At 51.5% G+C, this 27,003-nt stretch overlaps 1 long non-coding RNA gene across 3 annotated transcripts in view; it reads right to left on the reverse strand.

Annotated features, from left to right (window-relative positions):
* The window catches only part of LOC105279215, an 85,884-nt gene extending 69,774 nt beyond the window's left edge, over nt 1-16,110 (reverse strand). For 2 of the 3 annotated variants that reach the window (XR_003406580.1, XR_002193268.2), the window contains exon 1: nt 10,977-12,593. This is a non-coding gene — a long non-coding RNA (uncharacterized LOC105279215). Of the gene's footprint in view, nt 1-10,976; nt 12,594-15,936 lie in introns of those variants that run through there. The other variant, XR_893896.3, reaches the window with a different exon arrangement.
* Between the last annotated feature and the right edge of the window lie 10,893 nt (nt 16,111-27,003).

The following is a 27,003-nucleotide window of genomic DNA, read 5'->3' on the forward strand; positions in this document are numbered from 1 at the left end:
TCCCTCGTTACCGTTTTAAGGCGTCTCGAATCGGTGATCGGCCAACGAGACACTGCGGTCGCCAAGCGAAAATCTCGGCACAGCGCGGTACCAGCGAGAACCAGAGAGACGAACACGACGCTCGCGTAGGTGCCAACAATTTATTGCCCATCGTTTGCTCAGGTCCGGCACGGCTGTGCACGTGGGCTCTAAAGGCCTATGAGATGCGGAGGACATTATTTTCGGTGATTACCGCCATTCTTTGATTAGAAGCCGCTCGTCCGTTGTCTTCGCGCGACAATGATCGTGTAATGCGGTGTAAATTCCTGCCTGAGTGTCGGAGGAACTGCAGTGGAATAAGAGAGGAAGAGGAGAGGACGATGAGAAAAGGGGTTAATGGGGTGAAGGCTTGGAGTGTCTCGAAATTCGTGGCGATAATTTATATGGGATCCGGCCCGACTCTCTCGAGGCCGCTCGATGCGATAAGATTGGATCGTCCGCAATTTTACACGGATACACGAAATATGCGAGGGCGCCGGGTAACAGTTCCCACAAAGGGTTAGATTCCTGCAAACGTGGTGTTCGCTCAAAATCACCGTGATCTTCGTGTCCCGGTGCATGCACGCCGACTTTAATGAATGTTCAGCAAGAGCGACAAGTTAAGATCGGTAAGGTAATTCGATTAACGCGACCGGCCTGTTTTGCACATTGCTCGCTTTCACCGGGAAATAAATTAATAACGCGTAAATATTCTTAATTGCATCGTTGAATCGACTTTACTCGCGACTCTTAATCCGCGGTCGTAAAATCGCTCCTGGGAACCCACCGCGGACGCGCGAGGCGATTTCTCGAGGCTCCGCATAAGTTATACACTTTCTCCAAATATTAACCCTCGTACTGACACCCTGCGACTCCGACGAGACAGGATCGCCCGTTATGTTACATTTTATTTGCATTAATTACGAGGAAGCACACTGAGATCGTCATCTCAAGAGACGGATGTAGGTACGTATGTTTTAATAAAAAATGACATACACGGCGAAAAAGGTTGATTCTAATTTTGGCGCAGCGCGAGGAAGAGAGAGAAAAAGGTCGATACGAGCGTCGGAGAGATTGCGCGGCCCAAATACAATGCCTATGCAAGAAAAGGCGATAGAAGGCACGCCGGGCCGACGGATGGCGGCGAAAGAGAGATCGAGAACAGCCGGCCCGGAGCTACGGAACATTTAGCCGAACAAAAGAAGCCACTATAGGCAGCAACGTCCGACGGCGTTTCATAAAGATACGGATTTATCGCCACCGTGGCCGAAAAGGGGCTCTCGGCCGCGCCGACTACGACGAGCCGCGACAAAAATACGAGCCCTTTAGCTTCAACACCTTGCCGCCTAGCAGCACTGATCTCATGGTGTCGCGCGGTTATCCATGCTCGACACGAGCGGGTTCTCACGCGGGAATCGCCCAGATTAAACCACTTTCGTGACGCGAAAGGGCCGCGCGTTCGTAACGCGGATCTCGCAGTCGAAACGAAACCAGGAAAATCAGGTGCGTGGATGCATGCAATTTGCATATACATCGTCGTGCTATCACGATCCAGTTCCACGCGTAATACGCGTAATCGGACATGGAGTATTTCACGCGGCTGTCGCGGAAAATGTTCCCCGCTGAATTACGGGCCGATAAAAGCGCGCGCGAAATTTCGTAATGACGCTCGGCCGGAGAGTAGTATCGACTCTCAGGCGGACTGACACACCGGCAGTCTCTCTCTCTTTTACAATTTCATTTATAGTCAATTACGCCGCGTGTGAACGATGTCGTAAATCACACTTTTGTGCCGCGTCTTATCAATCCCGCATAACTCTTCGCGCTGGAGCGCATTACGGCTGGAGAACGTACGCGGAAAGATTTATTGGACGCGTGACGGTTTCTGCCGATCCGGCACCACCTTCGATCCCACTCGACTCTCTCAATGAAAGTGACCATCCCTGCAGTACGAATGACTCTGCTACGCTCGACGGCGACGCGAAGATCGGCAAATCCGATCGCCAATCGCGGCAGATCGCAAGCGCACGCTTACCGATTCGGCCTCGGCTTTAACGTTCCCGGCAGTTTATTAACGGTGCGACGTTTATTTCATCGGCTTCCAACGCAACGAGATTCGCGATCACGAAGCGATGTACGTACCTACAATCGCCTTGGTTCCAAACGTTTGCGAAATGTAATCGTGGACAGGCAAACGCGCGCTTCGTCTCGTCTAATTATTAATCACGCTCTCCACTACGAAATCTAGGACGTTCTTAAGAATCGAAGAATGGTGTTCATTCCATTCAAGATCCACCACTGTATCATTGCAGGCGGATAGCGGAGCGAGAAAAAAAAGGGGAAAAAGAGAGACAGGGTCGGCCCGCGCGCATCCGTGGTCCATGAAGGCTTCGTGCAATAATCTGGCTGTCTACCAGGCAGGTCGGTGACAGCAGCTGGTCTCGATCCGGCATCGGACGCTCTTCCAATCTCGCTGCCCCCTCCGTGCAAGAACCGCTCCGCTTCTGTCCGTCTTTTTCTCTCCGTTCGGGTTCTCGCTCTTTTCAGCGCGCCTCCGTCGCGAAGAGTGTCCCTCTTCATCTTCCGTCCATTCCCCTCCCCGCAGCTCTCCCTCTCGCCTCTCGGCCCCCGTCCTCTCCCTTTCCGTGCCGTGACTTAAGTCTACCCTGATTTACGCCCGTTCACCTGCTCATCCGTTTCAAGTGTGGCCCACTTGCGCCTCTCTTTCCGGCTGCCTCGCGCGCTTCACGAAGATGCGCGATTGGGGACGCGTAGCACGCTGACATTATTATCCCAGTCCCGGCGATTGAGAGCCGCGCTAGTAGACACCTTTGTATAATATTACGCACTCCTTATGGTACTCGTATGGTACAACATGCCGAAACACGCGGCACCGTCCTTATTACGCGCGCGGTCAATTATTCGCGATCGCGTGTCGGGCCAATCGTGCCGCGATCCGGCCGCGTGTCTTAAAAGTCGGCCGTTAACGATTTCATCGGGACACGCGAGACGCAGATAATTCCGGCGAACAAAGTAATCGCTAATTGAACGTTACACACTAACGAACGGGGAGCAAGAAAGACAGAGGGAGAAACTCGGTTCTATCGTGCCGAGTGTAACCTTGTTAGAGATAACGGATCGGCGGAGTGAACAAACAACGGACGTAGCAAACGCGACGCCAAGTGTCGGTGCCTCTGTCTGATGTCGGAAAAGTCCCTTCTGTTAAGTACATACGTAGTTGGAGTGATAACTGCTTAATAGCGTCCCTCCCCGTTACGGCGGATAAGCATGATGGCGCGATATCATCATCGAACAGCCGTCGAGCGATTTGCAGTTTCCGATAATTGTTCTTAATTGAGTAAATTATGATAATTGCCGCGACAAGAAGGGAGAGAGTCGGCCGGTCCCCCCGGCGTACCTCGCTTAATGTCGGCCTGCTTTTTCTCGGTGAACACAACAACGGTTTTAAGAGCACATCGGCTCTCGAGTGCACGACGCGGACGCACGCTCGCCTCACAATAAAGTTGTATCGATAAAGCGCAACCGGATGTCAAAAAGATAGTAGAGATAGCGATCGCGGGAATGGAAACGAGACGAGGCTCGATCTAATCGAGCAGACAGCGAATTCGCTCGCGCGTATGATGGACGTTTCGATGAATTTCACAAGAAAATTTACGATCGGACGTATACGCGCGCGTGGACCTACGCACTGATCGAAGAGAATCGGTTTATAGTCGTTTGCGCAACAGCCAATTAAAAAATACAAGTTCCGTAGGAGTCTAAGGGGGCAAAGGGAGGTATAACGGTATAAATTAGTATAAAAGAGTAGGGTATAACGAGCAGCGCTCTCTCGACGATACGGCTAATCTCATGGGAGATTCGATTCCCGTATTCTCTCCACGTGTGCGCCCGCGGCTCATTAATGACTATTCGAATGACGCTCGCTGTTCCCAGGAACCTTGGATCGTCATGAATAATCGAGATATTCCGCTAAAACACGCCTTGAACCTCGTGCATCCCGGTGAAATCGGATGCGGCGTCGAGAACCCGTCGTTCCACCTCGATCCTCGATTCGGAGTCAACGGCATCGCGCGCTCGTATTGTGCCCGACGAATAATTCATCGTCACCCAAGGCCAGTCACATAAATCGAACGTTTTAACGTAATCATAAAATCGACGTGATTTCGGCCGACTGGTAATAAACTCTCCATGAGATGAACACAATGACGTAAGTGGTATGCCGTTGTCTCCCAAAATCACGTTATACCTGATTATTATGAGCGCGTCTGATATTAATGTTGGTCCCGGTTCGAACGGAACGTTAGCATTGCGTTTCCGCTTTCTCTCTCTCTCTCTCTCTCTCTCTCTGAGCGAAAGGATGCGGTAATCGCGCGCGAGTGCCGGGCATAAAACGCTAACGTAACCATTAGCGCGCTGCAACGATTAGGAGCGGTAACGCCGCGCGGGCGAGCGTAAAACTGTCATAAAATGCTAACGAATGTATAATTTACATTCACGCTTTTCAGGAAAGCGCCAGCAAGTGTTCTCCGCGGAGGAGTTCGCCATCGAGGAGAAGCGCGACTTTGAATTTTATTCGCCATGCGAGAAGCGATTCCCTCTTCCCTCTCGGTATTAATTAGATGAGCGCGATGAGAGATCGCTGTACGCGTATGCCTGTACTAGAGAAAATAATGTGACCGGATACAAGGCGCGCGAGCTCGTGTAACACGATAATGGTGTGCCTCGGAGAGTCGATTTCATCGGCGTCAACGCTGCGATGCCATCAGCGCGCTGCGTGAAGAGCGCAGCGCACACGGTGTTACAGGTTCACTCCCGTGAAATTCATCGGGGGTGTAAAGTGTAAACGATCCGCCACATTGGCGGGCCGTTATTGCTCGAGCGATGACCCGGCGTTTCGATTAATCGGAAACGAGTTTGTCCGATCGGCCAGCTGGGAGTAACGAAGGAACACTGGAGGCGCGGAGCGCGCGAGGCGGACACTACGAGTGGACGGGAGGCAGAGAAGGTAAGAGAGCAAGAGAAAGGGAAAGAGAAAGATAGGGAGAAAGAGAAAAAGAGAAAGAGAGAGAGAGAGAGAGAGAGATGAAGAGCCACTCGACGGTGTCACGACAAAACGCAGGTACGTACTTAAGTATATATAGTGGTACCCGCAGGAGGCAGCGCGGGGAGGCTCCTCGGCTGTAAAGTATAAAGCATTAAGCGTTAATCTCGGCGGTGGACAAGATAATGCCCGAAGTCGGCTCCGTGTGAGGAGCCCGTGAGTGGCTATTTATCTCGAGTTTAAATCGATTTGTATGCTAATCCACGAGAGAAATCCGCCTGCGTACATAAAACTGAAGGAGGCCTACAAAACTCAGCCTCCATGAGATTCCAGATATATCCCTGACTAATTAGGCCCACCGCCGCCCTGCCTTTTTCCTCCGGTCCTCTCACTCTCTTTCTCTCTCTCTCTCTCTCTCTCTCTTTCTCTCTCTTGTTCTTGCTCTTGCTCTTTTTCCTCCCCGCTCCCTCATCCCTTTCAATGATACCGACCTCCCACCCATCGGGAGTCACCTCTCTTCGTCGAGAAACCGTCGTGTTTCGCCGAACACCGAGGGAACACCGAGTGTCCGTCCGCACGAAGGAAGATAGATAGAGAACGAGCAAAAGACGCAAGAGAAAGAGAGAGGAAGAAAGAAAGAGAGAAAGACGGAGGATGAAAGAGGAGAGGAGCCTGTTTTGTTACGACAACGGCGACTACGACGGACCGTTCGCGGTCTCTCTCTCGTTCACCTGTATTAACTCCACCGATAAATGCCTTGGGATTCCAGGGGCCAGATCGCCGCTATAAAGGACCGTGCCACCTCGGCAAAGAGCAAAACGGAACGAGGAGGGCCGGGATAGAGAGGCGGGAGGGCGAGAGGATCGAGTGGGGTACCTTGTGGAGAACCGGCGCGCGAGCGCGAATGACCGCTCCGGTCCGATCGGCACTGTTGACGCTACGACAGCGCTCTCGTTGACATTTTCTGGGGTCCGAGGAGGAGCAGGGACTCGTTAGGGCCGAGAGGGTACCTGTCCGCTGTCGGGTCAATGACCGTTTCATCGATAGCGCAAGCAGCTGCAGGTAACGCTCCGCGCGCAGGTAGACGTGTCAAGTTAGACGGAAATTTTGGTCGAGGGTGAAGAGGGTGGAGGGTGAAGAGGTTCGACAAACTGGAGGACGCGCGTTTTTCGCGGAGGTTCACGCGAAATCACTTCTGCTCAGTGAGATACCACGGCATCGCTGTTACGTCTTGCAGATCAAATGGCACGTGCAACTTGCATGTACGTAAGCGAGATGTATACCGCAAATTAACGGAGATTCGAAATTTCTGTTGACAGGACTTGAAATGATCAAGAAGCGGATACTCCTCTTTCAGTCGGACGAACGCGCATCCGGTGAGTCTCGGTTCTAATTAATCTCCGACTAATCTCGATAGTGAATCTGAACGCTGGACATTACGGGAGAGCTGGGATTGCCGTTCTCCAGTGATTGCCGAGAGTGGGCGTGTTGTCTCTTGGACCATAATACGAGAACCGTCGCGGCGAGATGCGGGAAGAGTATACCCGCCTCACTTTATTTCTCGGCCGGCATTAGCCGGCTCGTTTATGGGTCGAACCCGTGAACGTTAAGTCTGAATCGCTTTGATCTTTTATATTTATTTCACGGAATGGAAGGGATTTCCGACGAGTTCAGGTGGGCGAACGGGTCAGGTAACTTCGCCGCGAATTACTTCGCTAAGTGTAAATGATGAACATGCGCGCATGCACGACTACCAAGATCGAAATCTGCCTGCATAATGATCGGATTTCGATAATACCCGACACTGTTGCATACGTCTTCCGCGATGCAAATCGTGCCACGATGCAAATTTTAAATCTCAATCAGTTGAAGCGACTCGAACGCGGCATTAGGGAGAGGTATATACGCGAATCTATCAATTATTCTAAAATATTGCGACTGTCTGAAACGGCGCGCGGACATCAGTTTTGTGCTCGCCGTCTAAATGGCAACGAGACACGCGATGGAAACGAGATAATCGGCTTGTCGCGCGCACCACCGAGAATGGCATTGCGATCATTAAGCGTTTCAATATTTATATTTCACGTCAGTATCCGATAAAAATGATGGTAGACTTAATTCGCTTGTCCACGCGCGATTCGCAGATAGGTGTTCACTTAAAGAGGACCAATTATGCGGGGAAACTTCAATTTGCATTTCGCTCGGGGTTCTCCGGCAGATAAGATCGCGCATACCCGCGTTTCGAGAGACAAACTGCTATCCGGCCGACTGGACATTGTTCCACTCTGAATAAACCGGCCGCGTAACAATCGAGCTCGGTTTTGAACAAAGGACTCTATTAGGACACGCACGCGCATTTTCCATGCCAAGGCGAGCAGGATCGACTACGAAGACGGATCGCGCGAGTACGAGCGCTCGCATTGTGCTCGCAACACTGCGTATATATGGGCAAAATCACCTGTTTCGTAAAAATTCGCGTGGCACCAGTCGCTCGATGCCAAAAGCGATCGCACGCGTCTCGCTGGACCGAACGAGATGCACGCGGCGAGAACGGGAACGCAGTGCATGCGTATTCAAATACGCGATAGAAGACACGCGATGGAGAACGCGTGATCGGAAAAGAAGGGACGGATCTCGTTACGACGAATCGTGCGCGTATCGATTGTTTAACGTTTAACGATTAAGAGTTATCGTAAAAGTGAAGTGAAGCGTTTGGTTAGCAAAACACATGAGTGCAATGTGCATAATATCTCAATCGGCGTCATGAGAAACGCGCTTTTCGCGATCTCTCCGACTCAATCGGTGCACGGGAAGTGTCGGCGTTCCTGCGATGCGGAAAATTACGACATCCCTTTATCGGGTCTTTATGTCCGGGCGCGGTGGATTTACATGCAAATTGCCGCGCGCAAAATGAATATGCCGCGCTTTAAAGGATTTCATTTTGTACATTTACGAGCTCCTAACACTGTGAAACGGCCATAAGCGCGTCAGGGAACACCGGCGTACGTAACTCAACTGCCGATCGTTGCGGAGCACGTGAGAAACAAGCGAACAAGATTTACGACAAGAGAGACGCACCGGCCCTATCTGCCCCGGCCGCGCGTGCACATCCTGCACGCGGAAGAACGAGGGGGCAAGAGGAGGCTGCCGGAAGAGTCATCTTGCAAGGGTTGGCCCACAACGGCTCGCTCTCCTTTGTGATGTAGCGCGTAAAGGGTTGGTTTAACATCGCATGCCTCTTTAGGGGAGGTTTTGGCTTTGGTTGCGACATTGCGTGCTCGACAGACGTTTCCTTGGCAACTTTTGGCGACATTTAGAAGAGAGACTTTATGTTCCCTTACTTAGTTTTGTCGCAAGTATACTCGCCGCGGAAGAATTGACGATCGACATAGAGGAGAAAGCCACTTGTCTTTTCTAAGAAAGAAATTAATTATTATGCGACTTAAGAATTTAATTCGATGCACACGAGGTATTTTATCGTTCGATTTTATCATTCAGTGTAACGACTGCTCCGATATGAAATATTTTTAATACTGTGGTTGCTCTCAGATGATGTTTTTTTAAATAACGTATATAAATGATAGGTTTATACATATTATCATAAGGGATATGTTGCACGTTACACGCGTATCTTCCACTTCTCCTGCGTTCATTGAGAATTTTAGGAACGGAATGCCGGCTTCCCCGCATGCGTATCTCGCGCCGCGGTACATGTTTTACGAGATTCGGCAGGACGCCATAAATCGTCGAGGCTGGCTCGATTTATGTGCCGATATCGTTGCACTTAAGTATACAAATGTGCCCTTAATTGGACTGTCTCCTCCCGTGCGTACTATAAAAGCGGCGCTTCGTGCCGCACCCAAATCATTGCCGACAGGTGCTCTTTTTAAAGTCAAAAATATGGCCACTAAAAGCGTGCACTATCAACCACCGTGCAAGAGAACGTGACTTCGCGAGAGGTGTGCAACGCGCTACCGGAGAGATTCTTCGCGCGAGGCTCTTCGGCAGGTGTCGCAGAATGAGATACTGCGACCGAATGAGATATGTATCACCGTGTATGCATTGGAAATATAAGTAGCGAGACAAAGGAACGGAAGAGGCAGAGTATTATGCGTCGAGGATGACTGCGAGGAGGCAATCCGCGTAAAGTGGCAGAGTCCGTGCCACATCGGCTCATCCTCCGACATCTCAATCTCGCTGCTGCTGCAAACGCCACGATACGGGACTGTCTTAATAACTCGATGCTGCATTGTATATCCGGAGTATCCAAGTGTGTAATGAAAGGTAATAATCCGCATGGGAGCCCACAAACGGCGGCAACGGCTGCTGCTGCTGCCGGTGATGACCGTTAGCTTTACGTGAAATTCCTCGTTGCATTAGGAACGTGTAATTAAGTGCTTTGATTAATAATTTCTTGCGTCAGTATCGTAAAATGTAATCACGCGGTGGCGGGACACACGTTTTCTCACATCGAACACCGCTCAACCGGCGAGATCCTATGACTCCTGGCGATTTGTCCGCTCGAAACGGACGTCATGCACCGTCTCATACTTTCAGATCGTTATCGGGCAAGATAACGTTTCGCGCGCGAGCGATACGCGATCGCAATAGGCCGAGATTAATAAAAGCTTCTAGGAAGGATGTTGCAGCGATGAAGGATGTTGTAGGAGACACTTGGATCTTTCGCGTTGTCATCTGGACATTTGCACCGACAGAATTTATCTTTCGGGGAATGTCATTCCGAGCGCAAATGTTGCTGGTTTCTTGCTTCCGTTTGCATCGACGCTGGTTTAAGAAAGTCGACCGCTCTCTCGCGCGAAACGTACCGAATAATACCGGGCATCGTCTCATTGACGATTGTTCCTTACGTGGTCCCGTGGCCATTTGGCTTTTCTTACGAGTGCAATTAAAATAGGCGGCGTATCGCGCCGCGTCCCATTAGGAGCGACATGCTACCAAAACGAGAGACGCTCGCGCGTTTTGCGCAACATTCCGCCGCGGCCGGCGCGGCGCGTTCCGGAGCCGATTGCTCCACTAATGCGCGAGTTTCGACGAATCGACGATGCACCCGCGAATCGGCCGATCATTCGATGCGGGAACGTGTTACGCCGCGAACGTGATCGAGTTGAGAGCGAGCGAGCGATTTTTGCGCTACTTGCGAACCGGCGGCGGGAATCAAGCGGGACGCGCCGCGATCACGTGCGCGTGATAATCGTTGTTGGACAATGTTCGGGTTCTCATTGCTTTCTCTCTTCTCTCTTTCTTTCTTACTGGAGCGCGGCCGCCGAACGATTATCGTTCGACAATCGAAGGATTTATCGTTCCGCTCCGGCCTGGGAATCCGCTCACGACTCGCGCGCGCCGAGCCCCGAGACGTCGCTGGATCTCATGCGGATTGCTCTCTCTAATTGACATTTTTTTCACGCCGCGCGCCTCCTCTAATCGCTTGCGCGGCTCACACGAGTTGTGGTAAGCGTTCCCGATGTAACAAGCTGAGAATTGATTGCTATTAACGTCCATGAAAGATTAATTCCCCGTGTCTACCATGTCTACCATAACGTTCAAGCCGGTCTACCTACCAGCGCGCGATGCATCTTCGATGGGACACGGTAGCACGTGATGCGGCAAGGACATGGAATTACCACTCGCGTACGAAATCGCGTAATAGTCAAAAAAGTCAAACTGCAATATATGTGATTACGTAGGCTGTAATTATATCAAAGAAATGAATTTTTCACGCGAAATGCCTGCGGAGGAATACCGATTGTCTGCGTCACCAGATAAGCGTCACGTAATATCGAATTATCTCGATATTGCGAGACTCTACGACGTCGTTAGTTGTTCAGAGTATTTAAGGATGTTTTCCACTAGACCGCGCAGGATGTTCGAGACTTACCGTCAGTTTCGACTAGCTTCTTCCGTAAGAACGAAACGTCATGCCGTGCGGATCACTCGTCATCGCGATCGCTCGTTCGCATCATCGATTCTTGACGGAATCAGCACCAGCTTGTGGCTTCTTCCCGGTTGGCACCTGACACCTCGTGAGGCTTAAGCTCGCGCACTGTCGTCAAGCTGTTTTCACCCACACTCAAACGGTCCACGCTTTCGCTCGATGATCTGAAGACAAGAAGGAGAGATACCTCGCACTAATCACGCGCGTTCACAGAGAAGAAACCCGGATAAATCTTTCACGGTGCACTATACATATATATACACGTTTAAAAAACTAATTGAGCAATTGTCGAGATCATATCGATCACGCAATACGTCGAGTCGTGGTCCCCGTTGTTTGCATCATAGAAACCGGCACGGTATTATCAAGCGAGATGCTTGCGAAACGATCCAACCTGATCACACTGCAGGATATAGAAGAGGAAAGAAAAGTGAACAGGAAAATGAGAATTGGATCGAAAAGATCGATCAGACGCAATCACCATCGAGGAAGAAAATAAGAGAGGGCCTGAAGAGAGAACAGATGCATTCTTCACAGAGATAGAAAATACTCTTGACAATTGAAATTATAACGGCATTACAAAATGGATAGTTAGCACCAAGATTTTCGGGTAGACACTAAAGGCCGACGTCCCGTTTGCGGTCAAACGAGCTTGTCGAGACCTTGAGCAAGCGATGACTCGAGCCTTGTCAAATTGGCCCGTTCGCCCTTTCAGTCCTGCCAAGGGATGATACGACGATAACAAGCACGGCGATCGTGGCAGTGGCGTTGCCTCGACGTGGAATCATGTAAGAGTTTGGCGTTCCAGAACAATTAACCCCAAAGTCTAATCGCTTTAATTAGGCGTCCTCCGTAGCCTCCCTTCGACCTAGCCTGCCCTTCTCGTCCGTTGGGATTCGGAGTCTCCTTCGCTTCCTCCCCGTCATCGAGTCCTCGTGATCCTGATCTACACCTTCCTGATTGATTATGAGCACCGTCGATTAAAAGCCACTCTTTCCCAACTCCAATTTAAGGGATCAACGTCGATGACGATCGATGACGGACACTTTAAATCGTCGTATCAAGCTCTATGCAACGAATCGATCTGTAAATCTTCCTCGACGATTTCACTTTACTGAGAACGGATCTGTGGTCTTCTCGTGCAATCCAACCAGTCCCACTCGGCGAGATGTTCGATCCAGATACGATCTACGTCGACGACTAACCGGGATCGATGAACGCGATTTCCCACGTGTTGCGCACCGTGTGCTGTCAGAGGCGCCGCGGTACCAATGCGCACCACCCCATCATCGCTTGGGGCCCTACGGAGATCCGGCGTGCCGGTCGCGCGAAGGGCAGTGCGAGAGGATCGCCCTCGCCTTCGTACGCGCTTTCTTTCGATTACCGTGCCCGCTCGTTTGCACCGCGGTACCGGTATATGTGCCGCACGCGTGAACGACCGACCGACCGACCGACCGATTTGCACCCGCGATTGGGACGATTTTCGATCTCGGTGTCCCTCGTACCCTCACATCGAGTGTCCACGGCGAAATGTTCACGGCACACCGGGCGGCGGGTACGGACGCGCGAACGTACGTACGATGACAATGATAATGATATAACAATAGCGTGCGTTCTCCGCTGGTTCAGATCTTACACTGAAGACCAAGGTACACATACACATGTGTGTCGGCCGGGCCGGCAGGTAGAAGAAGGAGGTAGAGACCGAGAGGTAGGAGGAGGTGGAGTGTGGCTCCGGCGGGAGGGGAGCCCACGCTCTTGTGTGCACCGGCACACAATCACACCAGCGGTTACCAGACCCACACACATGCTCGCGATCTCTCTCTCTCTCTCTCTCTTTCCCTCTCTTTCTTTTCCAACCTGTCTTTCTCGTCTCCCTCTGTCTCTCTCTCTCTCTCTCTTGTGCATATCTACACTCTCGCAGCCACAGCCTCGCGATCCGCGAGAGTGGAATCGGGAGAACTCTTTCTCTTTCTATCTCTTGTTCTCTTTCTCAACGCGTTTACGCACCTGTATGCGTCGGATGCTGGGCCTGGTGTACGTCGGTCGGACCCCTCTTACCCCCTGTTTGCACGCACACTCGGTGCCCGGCATCTCCGTCGCGCGAGCGCCCTCGTGTTCCCCGTTACGTCGCGCGGTGTGCGTACGTGCGTGAGCACGTGTGAGAGGGCCGTGTGCCTACACGCGAGGAGACAACGCCATGCCGTGCCGCACACAGGTAACCCGTCGTCTCCGAGGCTTCAGCCTCGCCTCGTCCCCGCCATGGCACGGCACGGCACCTCGCTTCACTTACATACGATACGATACGAGCGAGCCACAAGGCAGGCAGGTAGCGCACAAAACTAAAGAGACTCGCGGGAGAGACGGTCGACGGGGGAGAGCGAGAGACAGTGACGGTGAGAGATCAGGACGGGGTAGAGTGAAAGAGATGCGGAGGACCGGCCAAGAGAGAGAGGAACAGGGAGAAAAGAGGGAGCTGTGGGACTTAACCACTGTCGAGGAGGAGGAGGAAGAGGAGGACGAGGAGGAGGTAAGAGAAGAGAGCGAGCACCGCGCGAGAGAAGAGACGAAAGGAGAAACAGCCTGCAGTCATGGAGGGGTGTCCGTTGCTGCTGCTTCTGCTACTCCCGGTGCTGCTGCTGATGCTGCTGCCGTTGCTGTTTAAGCCGCGGATACGCGCGCTTTAATACAGTCGAGCGATAGTTTCTATCTCTCTTTCTCTCTCGCCTGCCCTTGCCACGTTACCACCCTCGGGGGATGAAAGGGCTAGGACGACGGATTGTTCGTGGACGGCGCGAGCACTTATCGACGACACTTATCGACCTGGTCTGCGCGTTTCCCATAAAGCGGACGCAAGGTTTCACATTGGATACGGGAGAATGATGAGGTGACCGGGAACATTTTGTCCGATCGATTCATTTCTTTCAGAAAATGATACCGTTCATTGATCAACAAAACTCTCGTGCCAGTTTCACAAATTGGATCATGAACAAACTTGTACAAATTATAAATTATAAACCATGCAAGCACGAGTAAAAGATAGCTCGAAGGAAGACGCAAGTGGTTGCGTACTTTGTGTCCCGCGCAGGTTGTTGGCGCTCCGGCGGGATTAAATAAATTATGCGAGCGTACTGATATTGAAGAATTAAAGGGGAAAGAGAGATGATATAGCTGTAAGGATATCAACGTGGGCAGTATCATGTATACCCAGATCGGCCTATCTGTCCCGCCTCCGCCCACGTACCTCACCTGTCATCTCCTCTTATCTCAGACAATCCGTTCATCCGTCTTTCGAAGCCGCTTCTCTCTCCTCGTCGCCGTTACTCTTTTTCTTCATTCTCTCTTTCCTCTTTCAGCCGAAGAGCTCACGAGAGAGGATCTCGCGAGGTAAATGCTGAGAAACGAGCAAAATTGTTGTTACAGCAATCAAGTGACAGTTAAAGGGAGCTTCTATCTCTTGACAACCTTTACGTTTTCGAGATTATTCCGTGGAGAGCGCAACGCGTATGCGACTTTCTTAAGATAGATGGTAGTTCCGCGACGTGAATACTTTAATCAAAAGACGGAGACGGCGACAACACCCTAACGAATCGGCATATGAGTTCCTCGGCGAGTTGGTGTCGCGGGACAACGCGCGCCGACAATAGTCGCGCTACCGTTACATAAATCGAATTACTCAACGCCGCAGCATTGCACAACTGTGTTTGCGCACGTCGATCGTGCCAAAGTGATTTGTTTGCGCGCGATTTAGTACATCTGTGCGTACGGCCTTCGTCGCGCACGATTCGTGCAGCTTCGCCGCGAACCAACAGCCCAGAATTGAGCGCGTGCGAAAAGTTTCTCCTCCTCCTTTATCTCCTCCTGATGGACGTTTTCTTTTTTCCTTTCTTTCTTTCTTTCTTTCTTTCTTTCCTTGGGACCGTTCGCGTCGTCTCGCCATTAAGGCGAGTGTGAGCATTTGCATGCGCCTCGCGAAAAGGGTAGGAGCCTAAGCGGGGGGACAGCAGAAGGGGCGAGGGGACACGCGGGGCAGGAGGCCTTTGATTTATCGTCTCTACTGCCGCCCTCCTTCGACGTCCCATGCAGCGCGCGCGATCTGTTGCGCCACGTCGCGTTCCAATTTTGAGTTCCACCGGCGCATAATGAATCGGTATGCAAATCCACGAATGGGGATCATAACTCATTCGTGCGATATCGTGCGCGAGCGCGCGGTCAATCGCGGCCGGGTGCTACTCGCGAGGCCGACACGATACGACGATGACGACGACGACGCCAGGGCGACGCGACGCGACCGCGACCACGACCACGACTCGCCCCCCGCGCCGCTGGGGAGCAGATAAGGGCACTGTCCAAGACCGTTCCCGCGGCAATTACAAGCGCGTTCATGTACGCGCGTGTGCACACGCACGGCGATATTCGATATACAAAGACGCGCAGGAAAAATCCCGGTCTCAAACTGACATGAAATATGTGAGTCCGAGTCCGAGCGCGTAAAAATATCGGCCCACCGTCGTCCCTGTTAAACCGTCCGCTCGGGCACGCGAAACCCACTCACGACCGGATTTTCTAGCCGCGTTACGGATTTTCCGATCGATCGGACGAGCAGAGATTTATGTATCGGGGATGCGAGAGGCTTTTTTGCACCGTGAACGAGCGCGTTAAGACGCAGAAGCGGTGAGTCACGTGGAAGGGAGAGTTTTCATGGATCGCTCGATCGATCGATTTATTACTCTACCTGCATCGTATGCAACAGATGCATATCGATTACCTTCTTCACACAAAAAGGGTGAGAAAGAGAGAAGGGAAAGGGAGACAAACATTTCACAGCGTGTTTAACGTGATCGTGAGGGTCGCGTGCGATTGGTAGGGCTACAATGTGCAGGAATGAGACGAGCGTACAAACCAGTATCCTCGAGCGAGTGCGAGAGATGACATACGCGGTGGTGGCACTCGTTCCCGCATCCGAAGGACACTCCCGGGATAGGCACTCTGCGGATAAGATGGAAATACGTCTCTCGTTCGCGGGGGCCGGATTTATCGCGTGCCACTCGGACATTAACGGCCCAAAGTGTCAAGGGCGACTGAGCTTGTTACAGCGCGGATGCTCCAGCTCTATCAGTCGCCGAACATTGACGGGAACCTGCGAGAAAGAGACGCGGATAGACAGATTGAAAGCGGCAAAGAGAGGTCCACGGGGTGACCGGAGGGATCGAGGTAGAGAGAGAGAGAGAAAGACAGAGACAGATCGGCCGGGACAGAGAGAAAGAGAGACGGAGAAAGAGAGGAGAGAGAGACAGAGAGGGGGCGACGACGAAGCGAGTAAGGGTTCGCTCGAAAAGCAGGGTACCCGTGTCCATTGACCGTAGGTACGCCAGTGTCGACCGCATCGATAATTCGATAAAGTGTCCTCACATTACCCTATTGATTGCTCCATTGTCCCCGCGACGCTTCTCGGCGATGGCTTCATCGAAGCTTTCAGCCCTTGGTCCGGCGCTCCGTTCCCACTTCCTTAGTCTCGCCGGCGATTCGTGTCTCTTTCTCTCGCTCTCACTCTCTCTCGCTCGCTCCATCTCTCTGTGCACGATGCGATATAACGATCGGGTTCTCTCCTCGCGATTGATTAAACGCGCCGAGATGGACATTGTTCGCGCGCGGAATACAGCTTCTCGAGATGACTCGCGAGGATCGCTAAGTCATGTGAATGCGCTCGCGATTAAGTTGAAATTTCCGTCCTCATTGCCGCGGCTGCCTCAATCTGTCCATGTTTCATTGTAACAACCGATGTAAGCGTTGAGAGAGAAAAATTGTCTTTGGTCTTCCCTTCTTTCTCTCCTCTCTTTCTTTCTCTCTGTATAAGCCACCAAGACCGATGGTGAGATATGTTACCGAAAAGTCCGCGTACCCAACACGTAATTGGATTAACGTTTAAATTAATGACCGGCGATGGCGAGCAATTACGTTTTCTCGATGCGCTTATTACGTTGTCGCATTTTTCGGACGTAGATCCGGCAGATACCCGGTTCCTCGTGTGCAGAGACCGCTTTCGCATCTGGTACCTAAACTTCATATATCAACTGGCCACGCGAGCACAGTGTGGCCGGATCTCTCGTGAAATCGGCGATCGATTATACCACGAAAGGAAGGTGAGGTTCAGAGGAGTACGAGGAGGAGGAGGAGGAGAGGACACTGTGGAGGGATCCGAACCTTCGCTGCGTGCCTGAATCCTAATTGAATCGTCAGGACGCTCCTCTCCGGCGTGCCGGCCCTCCGGATGCCGACTGCTGACATCAAGAATGTGACAGATAGTCCCGTGCGTCCGTGTCCCTCCCAGAAACCCTTAGCGTCGAAACCCTCCGGTCGATCGAACTCGCGATATTTCCATACATTATCTGACGGACCATCGCGCGAGCATCGCTGCCCGCTCAGTGTGTACTGCCGATAAAATTCAATGCGATCCATAATTAAGCGTTATTTAGGCTTCTCCCGTGCGCGCATGTATGCTAATGTATAAAGCTCTTCGAAAATCCGCTTTGTAAATCTGTCTTCCTCGGCGGAAGGGGCCATCGAACGTCGAGGAGCGCACGAGGAACTCTTAAGGCACGTCAACATTCGCGGTTCTCTTTACAGAGCTGAAGCGCGCGCGCGCGCGCGTATCGAACGTCGAACAAGTTGACTTTGACATGTGCATAGTAATTAAATTATATCCCGGTGTTCGACTACCGGTTTCCGCGCGTGAGACAGCGACTCGCCGCTGCGCATCGCACGCGGCAATCGTCCGTTCAGCTATTCGGGAATCTTTTGACACTCGGACTCAGCCTCGGTGAGGCCGCGGCTGTGTGTCGTGGTGCTCGTACCTGTTCCCTGTGGGCGGGACCCGGCGTGCCATTCTATTTCAGCCCGGCTTTCATTCATAACTTGGGTTTTTAATAGCTTGCCGCAGCGCTCGTGTGTATGTGCATGTGTATCCGCGGGGCGGAGAGGAGGAGAACAGAGAGGAGGGAGCGACGACGACGACGTTACACTCTCTCGACTTCTCTCGCCTTCTCTCTCAACATTGACCTCTTCAGAGCTGAGCAGGCCCGCGCGCGCGCCAGCTCTGAAAATCATTCCCCGCCACCGCTGGCTCGAGATCGATCGATCGACGCTCGATTACCTTTCGCTTCCTGCTAATCGCTGCTATTTCGCAGGCTGGCGCAGCGATATCCTGCCTGCGCGATGAGGAGTATTAATTAGCGCGGAGAATGAATTAACTTATTAATCGATACTGATTTTTCTCCTCGGTTGCTTCAACTTCTGTCTCTCTGTCTCTCTCTCTCTCTCTGCTTTTTTTCTCTTTCTCTCTTTTTCTCTTCCAAGATTAACGGTCTCGCTGGATACGAACTGGTTACGCGTTGCAACATTGTTGAAACGCGGAAGACTCGACGATACGATGATGGAGAACGCAGCGTAACGCGACGCGACTTTCTCCCTCTTCTCCGCGCAAAATTTCTCCGTTAATGCAGCCTCCATTAATGCGGCGGCGTCGAGCGTTTCTCGCTTGCGTCCAAAGAAGACATCACTACAATTACTGGTGGAGAAACATCCGAGTACCGTTCCAAGTTTCATACATATTTTAGCATATTTCCTGCACGCGGAGAGACAATCGATGGCAGCCAGCAATGACTCAACGTTGCAGCTCTGACGAATTGCGTGACGTCGCGTGCCTCACACGACGAGACCTTAATACGTTCTGAAATCTCGCAAGGAGGACAGGAGGTGGGAAGGGTTTCGATGCGAAGGCGCAATACCGCGGGACACGCTCTCGAATGAAGCTGTCAATGCATCCGGGAGTGATCGATATGCGCGTATCTGTCGACGAGGCAAAGTGCGACAACCCACTCGCGCATATCCGTGTACGGACGGCGCGATCCCGCCGATATTGGAGCTCGTATATCAATCTGAATTATTTATTATCCCGCGACTCAATATGTTTTCTTGCATTTTCCTCGGGGACACCGGACGTTAATGTGCCAGCCTGCAAGCTCTTGCAAGTCGCACTCTCGCGTTTCCTCCTTGTAGCGGACAATTAATTTGCAGTACGCGTGTGCTCTTGGTACACGTGTCGCATCGTCTCGTGCCGAAGGAAAGATAAAATCGATATAGCGTCCTCCCTTGCCACCTGTCGCTCATCGCGCGGCCTCCGCCTCGCCCTTCGCCGTCCGCATGCGATCAGCACTTTTGTCACGGTGCGGACAAACGGTTCGGCGACAAATCATTCTCGCTCCTCGCCGTAAGCCGATTAATCCTGCTGGGCGTATCTCCGTAGGGCCTCACGTGCACCACGAAGAGAGCTCTTGACGCGCACATACGCGCGAGAACGCCGGAGGAGCCCTTTCGGGGCCTCGCTCGTCGGGAAGAACGAGAATACCGGGAGAATAGCCGAACAAAGAGAAAAGAGGTAGGCAGAAGGCAGAAGAAGAGATGCGTGGTACGCAGCGACTGCGGCTGCGGTTGGAGAGGAAGAAGAGAAGGAGGAGGAGGAGGCAGGACGGACTCGCTCAGGTGAGGGCGACGCCACGAGGCTTATAAATAGACACGCGGATAATCACTCAGGATTTATGGTAACCACGGATTATCAAGTTGTACAAGGGGGTATATTTCATATTCGCGACGTTACCTTATTTCAATGGGGGAATACCTGTTCCGCGCGTTACAAACTGCATGAACGCGCATACACGGGACGACACGGGTGTGTTGCATCGCGAGCAGCAACGCGCTCGCGCGCGTCCGCTCGCGCATCAAGAGGACTGGCTCTGGAGAGGAAGATGCCCCGTTCTCCTCGCCCACCCCGTTCCCCCGGGCAGCGTCTCAAAATCATTCCCACGTTCGGCGACTACAAAACTGCCCGGCCACTTTTCCAAGAGAACGATTCTCTGACCGATCATCGGCGACACAGTACACCGACTCGATATCCGCTCTCGAGATTAGAGCGGAGACTCTTAACGGACGCGCAGACGTCGTTGGGTGTCTCCCGTCAGAGCTGGAATTTCGAAACCACTCGACCGAAAGGATGAAATTGCAACCCCCGATAAGCAGGCGCGGCTTCGTGGGAGAAAGAAAATAAGAGGAAGAAAGAGAGAAAGGTAAGAGCTGTCCGTGACACTAAGGAATGAAAGAAGAAGGCACCGTGTCAGGAATCGGGACCAATTCTGTGAAATCACATACATATATAGAGAAGCACTTTTTTTATCTGATAGAATAGCGATGAAAAGTCAAATGCGGAATTTATCAGACACGAGACGAAACGTGATTTAGTTTGGTCTCACAATCGAGCGCTAACTTCTTAAGGAAGAACATTGCTGCGCTATTTCCACCATTGTCAGCGGTAATCGTCGAAAATAACTCGACTGAAGGCACGCCGCAGAAAAATCGCCGATACATCGATAACCCAGACAATTTCCGTCCATGAGAAAAGCAAGCGGAGAGTGACTCACGCGACTTCGCACACCTTCCGATTGTCTTTGCACTCACCGTGACCTCCCTTCTAGTTTTCACCGCGGTGACGCTTCCGATGAGCCTCTCTCTATCTCTCTCCGTCTCTCTTTCGTTATTAGCCGTCGGTGCTGGTATCACGAGTTATGGTAGACAATGAGTTCATCGGTTCCGGATGAAGGTGCGCCGCGCGCGGCTTCGATAAATGGAGAGACCTGTCCGCGTGGCCGATGCGCCGGGTATGGCTCCTCGTCGTCGGTCCGCACGTCGTTCGCGGCAATTACTGCCGACCGAGCCCTGCGAAAGAGTGAAAGAGGGCGAGAAAGAGTAGAGGAAAGATGAATCGAGAGAGAGAGAGAGAGAGAGAGAGAGAGAGAGAGAGAGAGAGATAGAGAGGAGAGAGGAGCGCACACACGAGTGTATACGAGACTTTAAACACGAGTCAACACTGTCGGCGAGCCGACAGAGGCATCGCGTGTACGGCAGATAGTATCGCCGAGATGCAACAATAGAGCCAAGACCGCCTATCCTCTCTCCTCCTGCCTTCGCCGACGTCCAGATAATTCTCCCCTACTCTCTCTTTCTCTCTCTCTCTCTGTCTTCTCAGCTCGTTTTCTCTCTCCACGAAATATTCCCACAGTCCAGCCTCACACACGTCGGATTAACGCACCCACTGGGCTTTCCATTGTCAACGCACGTAACGTGCACACGGACACGGACGCACGCATGTCGAGACGCGCAGCCGCTCACAATGCCTCAATATTCCTCAATCTAAACCGGCCCGGCGTCTTTTTACGCGATTGTTAAGGACGGCCCCCATTATGCGGCCCGGGACCTTCTGGTCCCTCGGATCAGGTTGCTCCGATTTCCACTATCAGCCACGACCGTACCGTCACCAGACTCGCGCATCGCCGCGCTCATTGTTCGTCAACGCGATTCCGCTCGGCGATCGTAGCTCGGCAACTCCCGTCTCGCGTGAGTTATCGAAATCGATCGTAAATCCAAAACGGATGCAAGCTCCGATTAAGCTATGATCGAAAGGATTGATTGTCGTGTATAGTCGCGACAAGTACCAACCGAGAAAGCGCTACCAAAGGAGGAGGGTACTTCCTCTCGGAGACGCACGTCCGCCGAGATCACTCGTTCTCTCGGCGGATCCGTGTCGGCCTTGAGGGTCACGCAGCGCGGACGGACAGGTAGGAAATAACCATGGAATCTCATCACGGGCGTAGGGCGAGGACGCATCGTGCTGGACGGGGAAAAGAACCGCACTTAAGAGCGACGGTTTAATTATCTCCCTGTTGACTGTGTTGTCATAATTCTCAGAGCACGCAGCGACAGCTGCGAGCGATACTCGGCTTCTGGAGATGCAGCTAACGGAGACAAAGACCCATACCGCGAGGAAATTAATTGATATCTTGGATCGAAGCGATTCTAATCCTCGATCGATTCTCGGGCTCTTACACGGATCGGATCGGAAAGCCAGATCCAGCCCCGCATTCTACCGGGTTATTAATGACCGGTATTCTTCGCGACTTAACGAGCGAGTCGATACTCTTGGATTCATCAGCCGGGCGTTCCACTTTTGTCGTCGCCGGCTATTAGCCGTGCAATAATCCGGTGTCCGTGTGAAAGCTTCTTTCGCTACGTACAAGTACTCCAGATTACGCGTATTCCCTTTCATACGTCGGACACTCGACTCGGAGAATCCCGCGCGAGCGATCGAGCGCGGACTTCTCGAGCATGTTCTGAAGTTCTCTCCGCTGCATTCCATCGTGGGTAACTCTCATTCACAGCGACTTTAATGACAGGATCGATATAATTTACGGGAATTAAGTATACTCGCCACGACCGATGCCGATGCATCGGTTATTATATCGTTGCGGGATACGCACGCATATTGACATACCTTTCTCGCGAACCAATTCAAACGGATGTTTCAACTTGCTCCTTTTCGTGCACGGGATACGCATTATGCCTTCGTTAATTTTTCTTACGCGATCGGTGTTATCGCGAAAAACGAAATGTGCACTGCGGTACATACGCATTTTAATATTAATTGGCTTCGCGAGCGCTGGGAACGTTTTTCCCAGATAAGATCTGGTAGCAATTAAAATATCGCGCTCTTCTATTATCCTGCGACATTTTCTATGTATCGCACATGTACATTAAGGCACAAAAATGAGTACGAGCGGTTACTAATTTTTCTCTCTTTCGTATCTTGATATTAGCGGCGATTTGCAAGAATTCACGGCGAGAGCAAATCTCAGTCGCTGCCCGTAATTATATCACTGCCGTTTTAAGTTTTAATGTCGGGAGCAGCGAGCCTGCAATGGTTAATGATCCCTCGCAGCAGTGGGAAAACATTAATGTCGAAAGTACTCAGGAAGTAATTGATCAAAGGGAAGTTATTAACGGCGTCAGGCGGGATTGTAGACACAACGCCAAGTACATTTAAAGAATCACGTAGTTAAGTGCGCCGCGCTCACGCAGTCTGCGTTTAGGTAGATATTTGAGAGGTGAGGAGGGCGAGAACCAGCATGAACATTAAATCAACCAAACAGGTCCCACTGATATTTACATATAAATACGTGATTCTTCGCAAAATCATTTTTAAGCAGATCCGGAGGTACTCCCATCTTCCATTCTCCAAACGTGCTAACGCTCGTTATATACCAGGACACGTAACCGTACGACGAGAGCTTCGTTAGAGTTTCTCGCCGCAGCATCCCCGCAGCCGGAATAATCGGCCGGTTCCCCGCGTGTCCGAGTGACACGCGAACGAGAAAGACAGAAAGAGAGAAAGAGGGAACCGAGTCACGCACACGCGAACGAGCGCGTGCTGGACAATGGTAGCCGCGCGCTACGACGACGTGCATACCAGGTGACCGGCTGTGTTCGGCGCTTCGCGAACAAATCGGAGAACTGGCACCCGGACTCGTGGACGAGAGGATCGAGGAGAAGGCGCGGGCAGCATCAGCCGTTGTTGAGGAGGACGAAAAGAAGAAGAAGAAGAAGAAGAAGAAGAAGCAGTAGAAGAGGCTGAAAGCATTGTTCCGTTCCCCTCGCGCCTTTCTCCGAGCGCGGGCCCTCTCTTCCCCCCCGTTTCTCTTTTCTTTTTCCCCTTGTTCCCCTACATTTCATACTGATGCACCATGCGGTACCTTCTGCCTCCTCGAAGCCACCTCAAACGCACCGGCCCGTGCTCAGGTGTGCGCCATTGTTAGCCGCCCTACATATCGCGGACCCGCGTTTCGCTCTCTTTATTATGTGTTTGGCCATTATGACCGGGAAGAGAAGAAAGAGAGCGGGGAAAGTGAGAGCGCCCGCAAAAGAACAAAAAAGAGAGAGAAAGATCCTGAGGCACATACACAAATGGATGGTACGTGAGCGATGGTCGAGGGGATCAAGTGTCATCGTGACATCTTCGAACACAATGTTACTCGCGTCGTTTGTTAGTGCAAACTCTCACACGAATCGTACATTTCCAATAAAAATCATTTGGTAATGTTGGGTAACAATCTGTGACAATTGCGTAACTAGCGATATTAATCTTGCGGTCTTTCCTACGCCTCTCTTCTCGTGACTCAACGTTCCTCGAAGGTTTCTGATAATAGCCGTACCATTAAATTAGCATCAACGGACACACACGGGAAAGGGGGGACAAATATTGATTCAGCGGAGCACACAGGCGTCTCGCACAAGCGCAAAACTCGCGTGCATCTGCAGTTGTATGCACAAACAAAAAGCGCGTAAACTAAAATTTCCTTCGCTGAAAGAAAATCAGAAATTCCCTCGCTGCTTTCGCGTCCCATGTGGGAGGTGGGAGCCGGGCAAAGGGACAGGTTTCATTTTTGCATGCTGGAACGCTTACGTAATATCTGCCGTGGCGTACGCGCGCCACGTTTTGTTGCTCGATTTGCGGAAGCGTTCCAGCGGTACGCGAAGCATGGCTCTTTATTACCGCGGACACAAGCACGTGGGATACGCGACTTTTTTCTCTTCTTCCTTCTTCTCGTTTTTTCAACCGGCAGACACACGCGATTTCCCTCGCAGTTTCCAGCGGTCCGGCACTCCGGAGTATCCGGACGCGAGAAGTATTCGAGGGAGGGAAGAGCCTCCTTACTAAGAGCGTATGGTCGTACAGCCGAGGGGGATTTACGCGATTTACTCGTCGGTGACCTTAAGGTCGCGGCGTCGAAAAATTGCTAAATTATTTAAGACTCCCCCCGTGGTCGCGGCGCGCCGCGTCTCGGTGCTTGTTGCCGAATGATTTATTTCGACTATCATGATGCATAGCCCCGCTATCCAATATTGTAATACGCTTTGCATACGTGCACGTATCATTGTCGACGGTCGTGGCCCGGCGATTGAAACACTACCCGGGCTATATCTCAACAAGTTGGCCGGGCGTTATGAGTACCTGCTCCGCGCGGCATTATGTTCCCGCATAGTCGAACAAGCCGGAGTTCTTGAGACGGAAGAGGGACGGACGGAGAGTGCAGGGAGATGTTCGCTCGCAGTGATCGTCGTTGGATCAGAATTCCGCGTTATTGTCCATACAGTTACACGCGGACAGGTGTAATTCGTCCGGAAATGGAGAACGGTAAGCGTCCATCATTTGATCGTCTGTCATCGCGGCGAGAGAGAGAGAGAGAGAATGTGATTTTTCGGAGATTTCAGCTGATCTCTTCCGTATGGTTTCAGTTCAGATGACTCGTAAAGGTGATCGGTTGTCGGCTCCGTTCACAAAGCGGACAGTTCACGCGCGCAAATCGCGTTTCGTCTCGTTATTAATTGCCGTTTTACGAGCGCGAGGCATCGACGATATCGACGGCGCGCACCGAGAAACTTGCCCCGGGCGCAATTAAACGGGCTCAGCATTAATTAACATTAAAATACGCTCTAATAATTAATATTAATTACTGTGATCCCGGGGGCTGCCATAAATGTGTTTCAGCGGAAACGGGTTTCCCCTATTATCTTCTCCGTCCGATATTATTATCCCGCGGCGTGCATATGATTACCGGAATGATCGGTCGATGCCGCGTGTTGTAATTTAATATTGTTTATGTAACAGACCTCAATTGCATATTTTTGACGTGTACTCTTCTCCCCTTCGGCACATCCAGTTACTTGACTCAAAAATTGCCTCGCAAAAGATCTCGATTCTCCGCGAAATTAAGAACCAAACGGTGTACTCGATTATGCAAGTAGGTTTCTCCTTATCGATATATTCGATATCTCTCTTTCTGTCGGATGTCAATATTACAATTTCACGTTTCAACAGCAGAGGAGGAGCTAAAGGAGAACTGTCGATTCCGTTCACCGGCGAGACGCGTTGCATTAAACGGGTCGATTGCAATTATTAACAAGGGGCCCACGACGACCTTCGTGGATCTGACGAGCAATAAAACACCTGACACACATCTTCCTTTCCGCCCACCTCACAATAAATAAGAATCGCTCGCTCGGGTCGCGGTGATTTACGTGGTGCCCGTGCTTTTTTTCCTCGCTCGTTACTCGAGGGAGTCCAGGACGAGGGATGCCTGCGCGTGCCATGTGAGACACCCACACGCCGTTACAGCGCGCGATTAATATGTTAATCGCGGCGACGATGTCACATTAGTCACGAATGCCACGAGCGTTGTTATGCTCGTTCGCGTTTAACGGACGTCTCGAGTGCTTTCGCCGCGTTAAGGACGTCAAATCGACCTTTTTTCACGTAACGTCGTGCGCGAATCGCCTCGATCAAGATATCGCGTGCGGAACGACTCATTTTCCGCGCGCGCGTCAAACACCGACGTCTCTCGTGGGTGAATACCAAAGCGGCGTGCGTTTACCTTGACTGCCATTAACGGCCTTGCCATTCGCACGATTTCGAAGCCGTGATCGCGCGTGGCTACTGGGATCGACTCTGAAGTCGAAATTCGTGTAAGTACTCGTCCGCACGTATAATATCGCTATCGGCGCGATACGTATCTTTGCCTGAGATCCGTTAGCGGATATTAATCCCGGGATGAAAAATTTCATCGAAATTAGTAGAGGATTACGTGTTACTTATTATCGCCAAATGCATTAACCTATCTGAGATAATGAATTTTTATGTACGCTTCGAGATCAGCTGATAGAATGGTTATCTAACGGAGCCGAAGCATATCCTGATTGAAACATGCTTATCATGACTTACGAATTTTGCGGTCTTCAATTTTCTAGCTCTCTGAAGGAAGATTGAAACGTGTTGATGTATCGATGCATCACTCAGATCTTCTCGTGTGTCCACGCCCTGCCATGATGGTATTTCCAGGCCGTGAAACGATGTCGAAGAGAATTGATGGCAATCTACCTGTCGAATGAAGTCTTTCTTGCCGATCGCCGTTGATAATGAGCGTATACTGTCGCCGGTAGCAACATCGTGACGGAATTCAATTATCGATTTTAATTGAATGACAAAGTAGAAGTAGACCGATCCGTTCGTGTTACCTCTCCGTTCGGGATT

Source organism: Ooceraea biroi, chromosome 5, assembly GCF_003672135.1.
Source record: "Ooceraea biroi isolate clonal line C1 chromosome 5, Obir_v5.4, whole genome shotgun sequence".
Classification (NCBI taxonomy): Eukaryota; Metazoa; Arthropoda; class Insecta; order Hymenoptera; family Formicidae; genus Ooceraea; species Ooceraea biroi.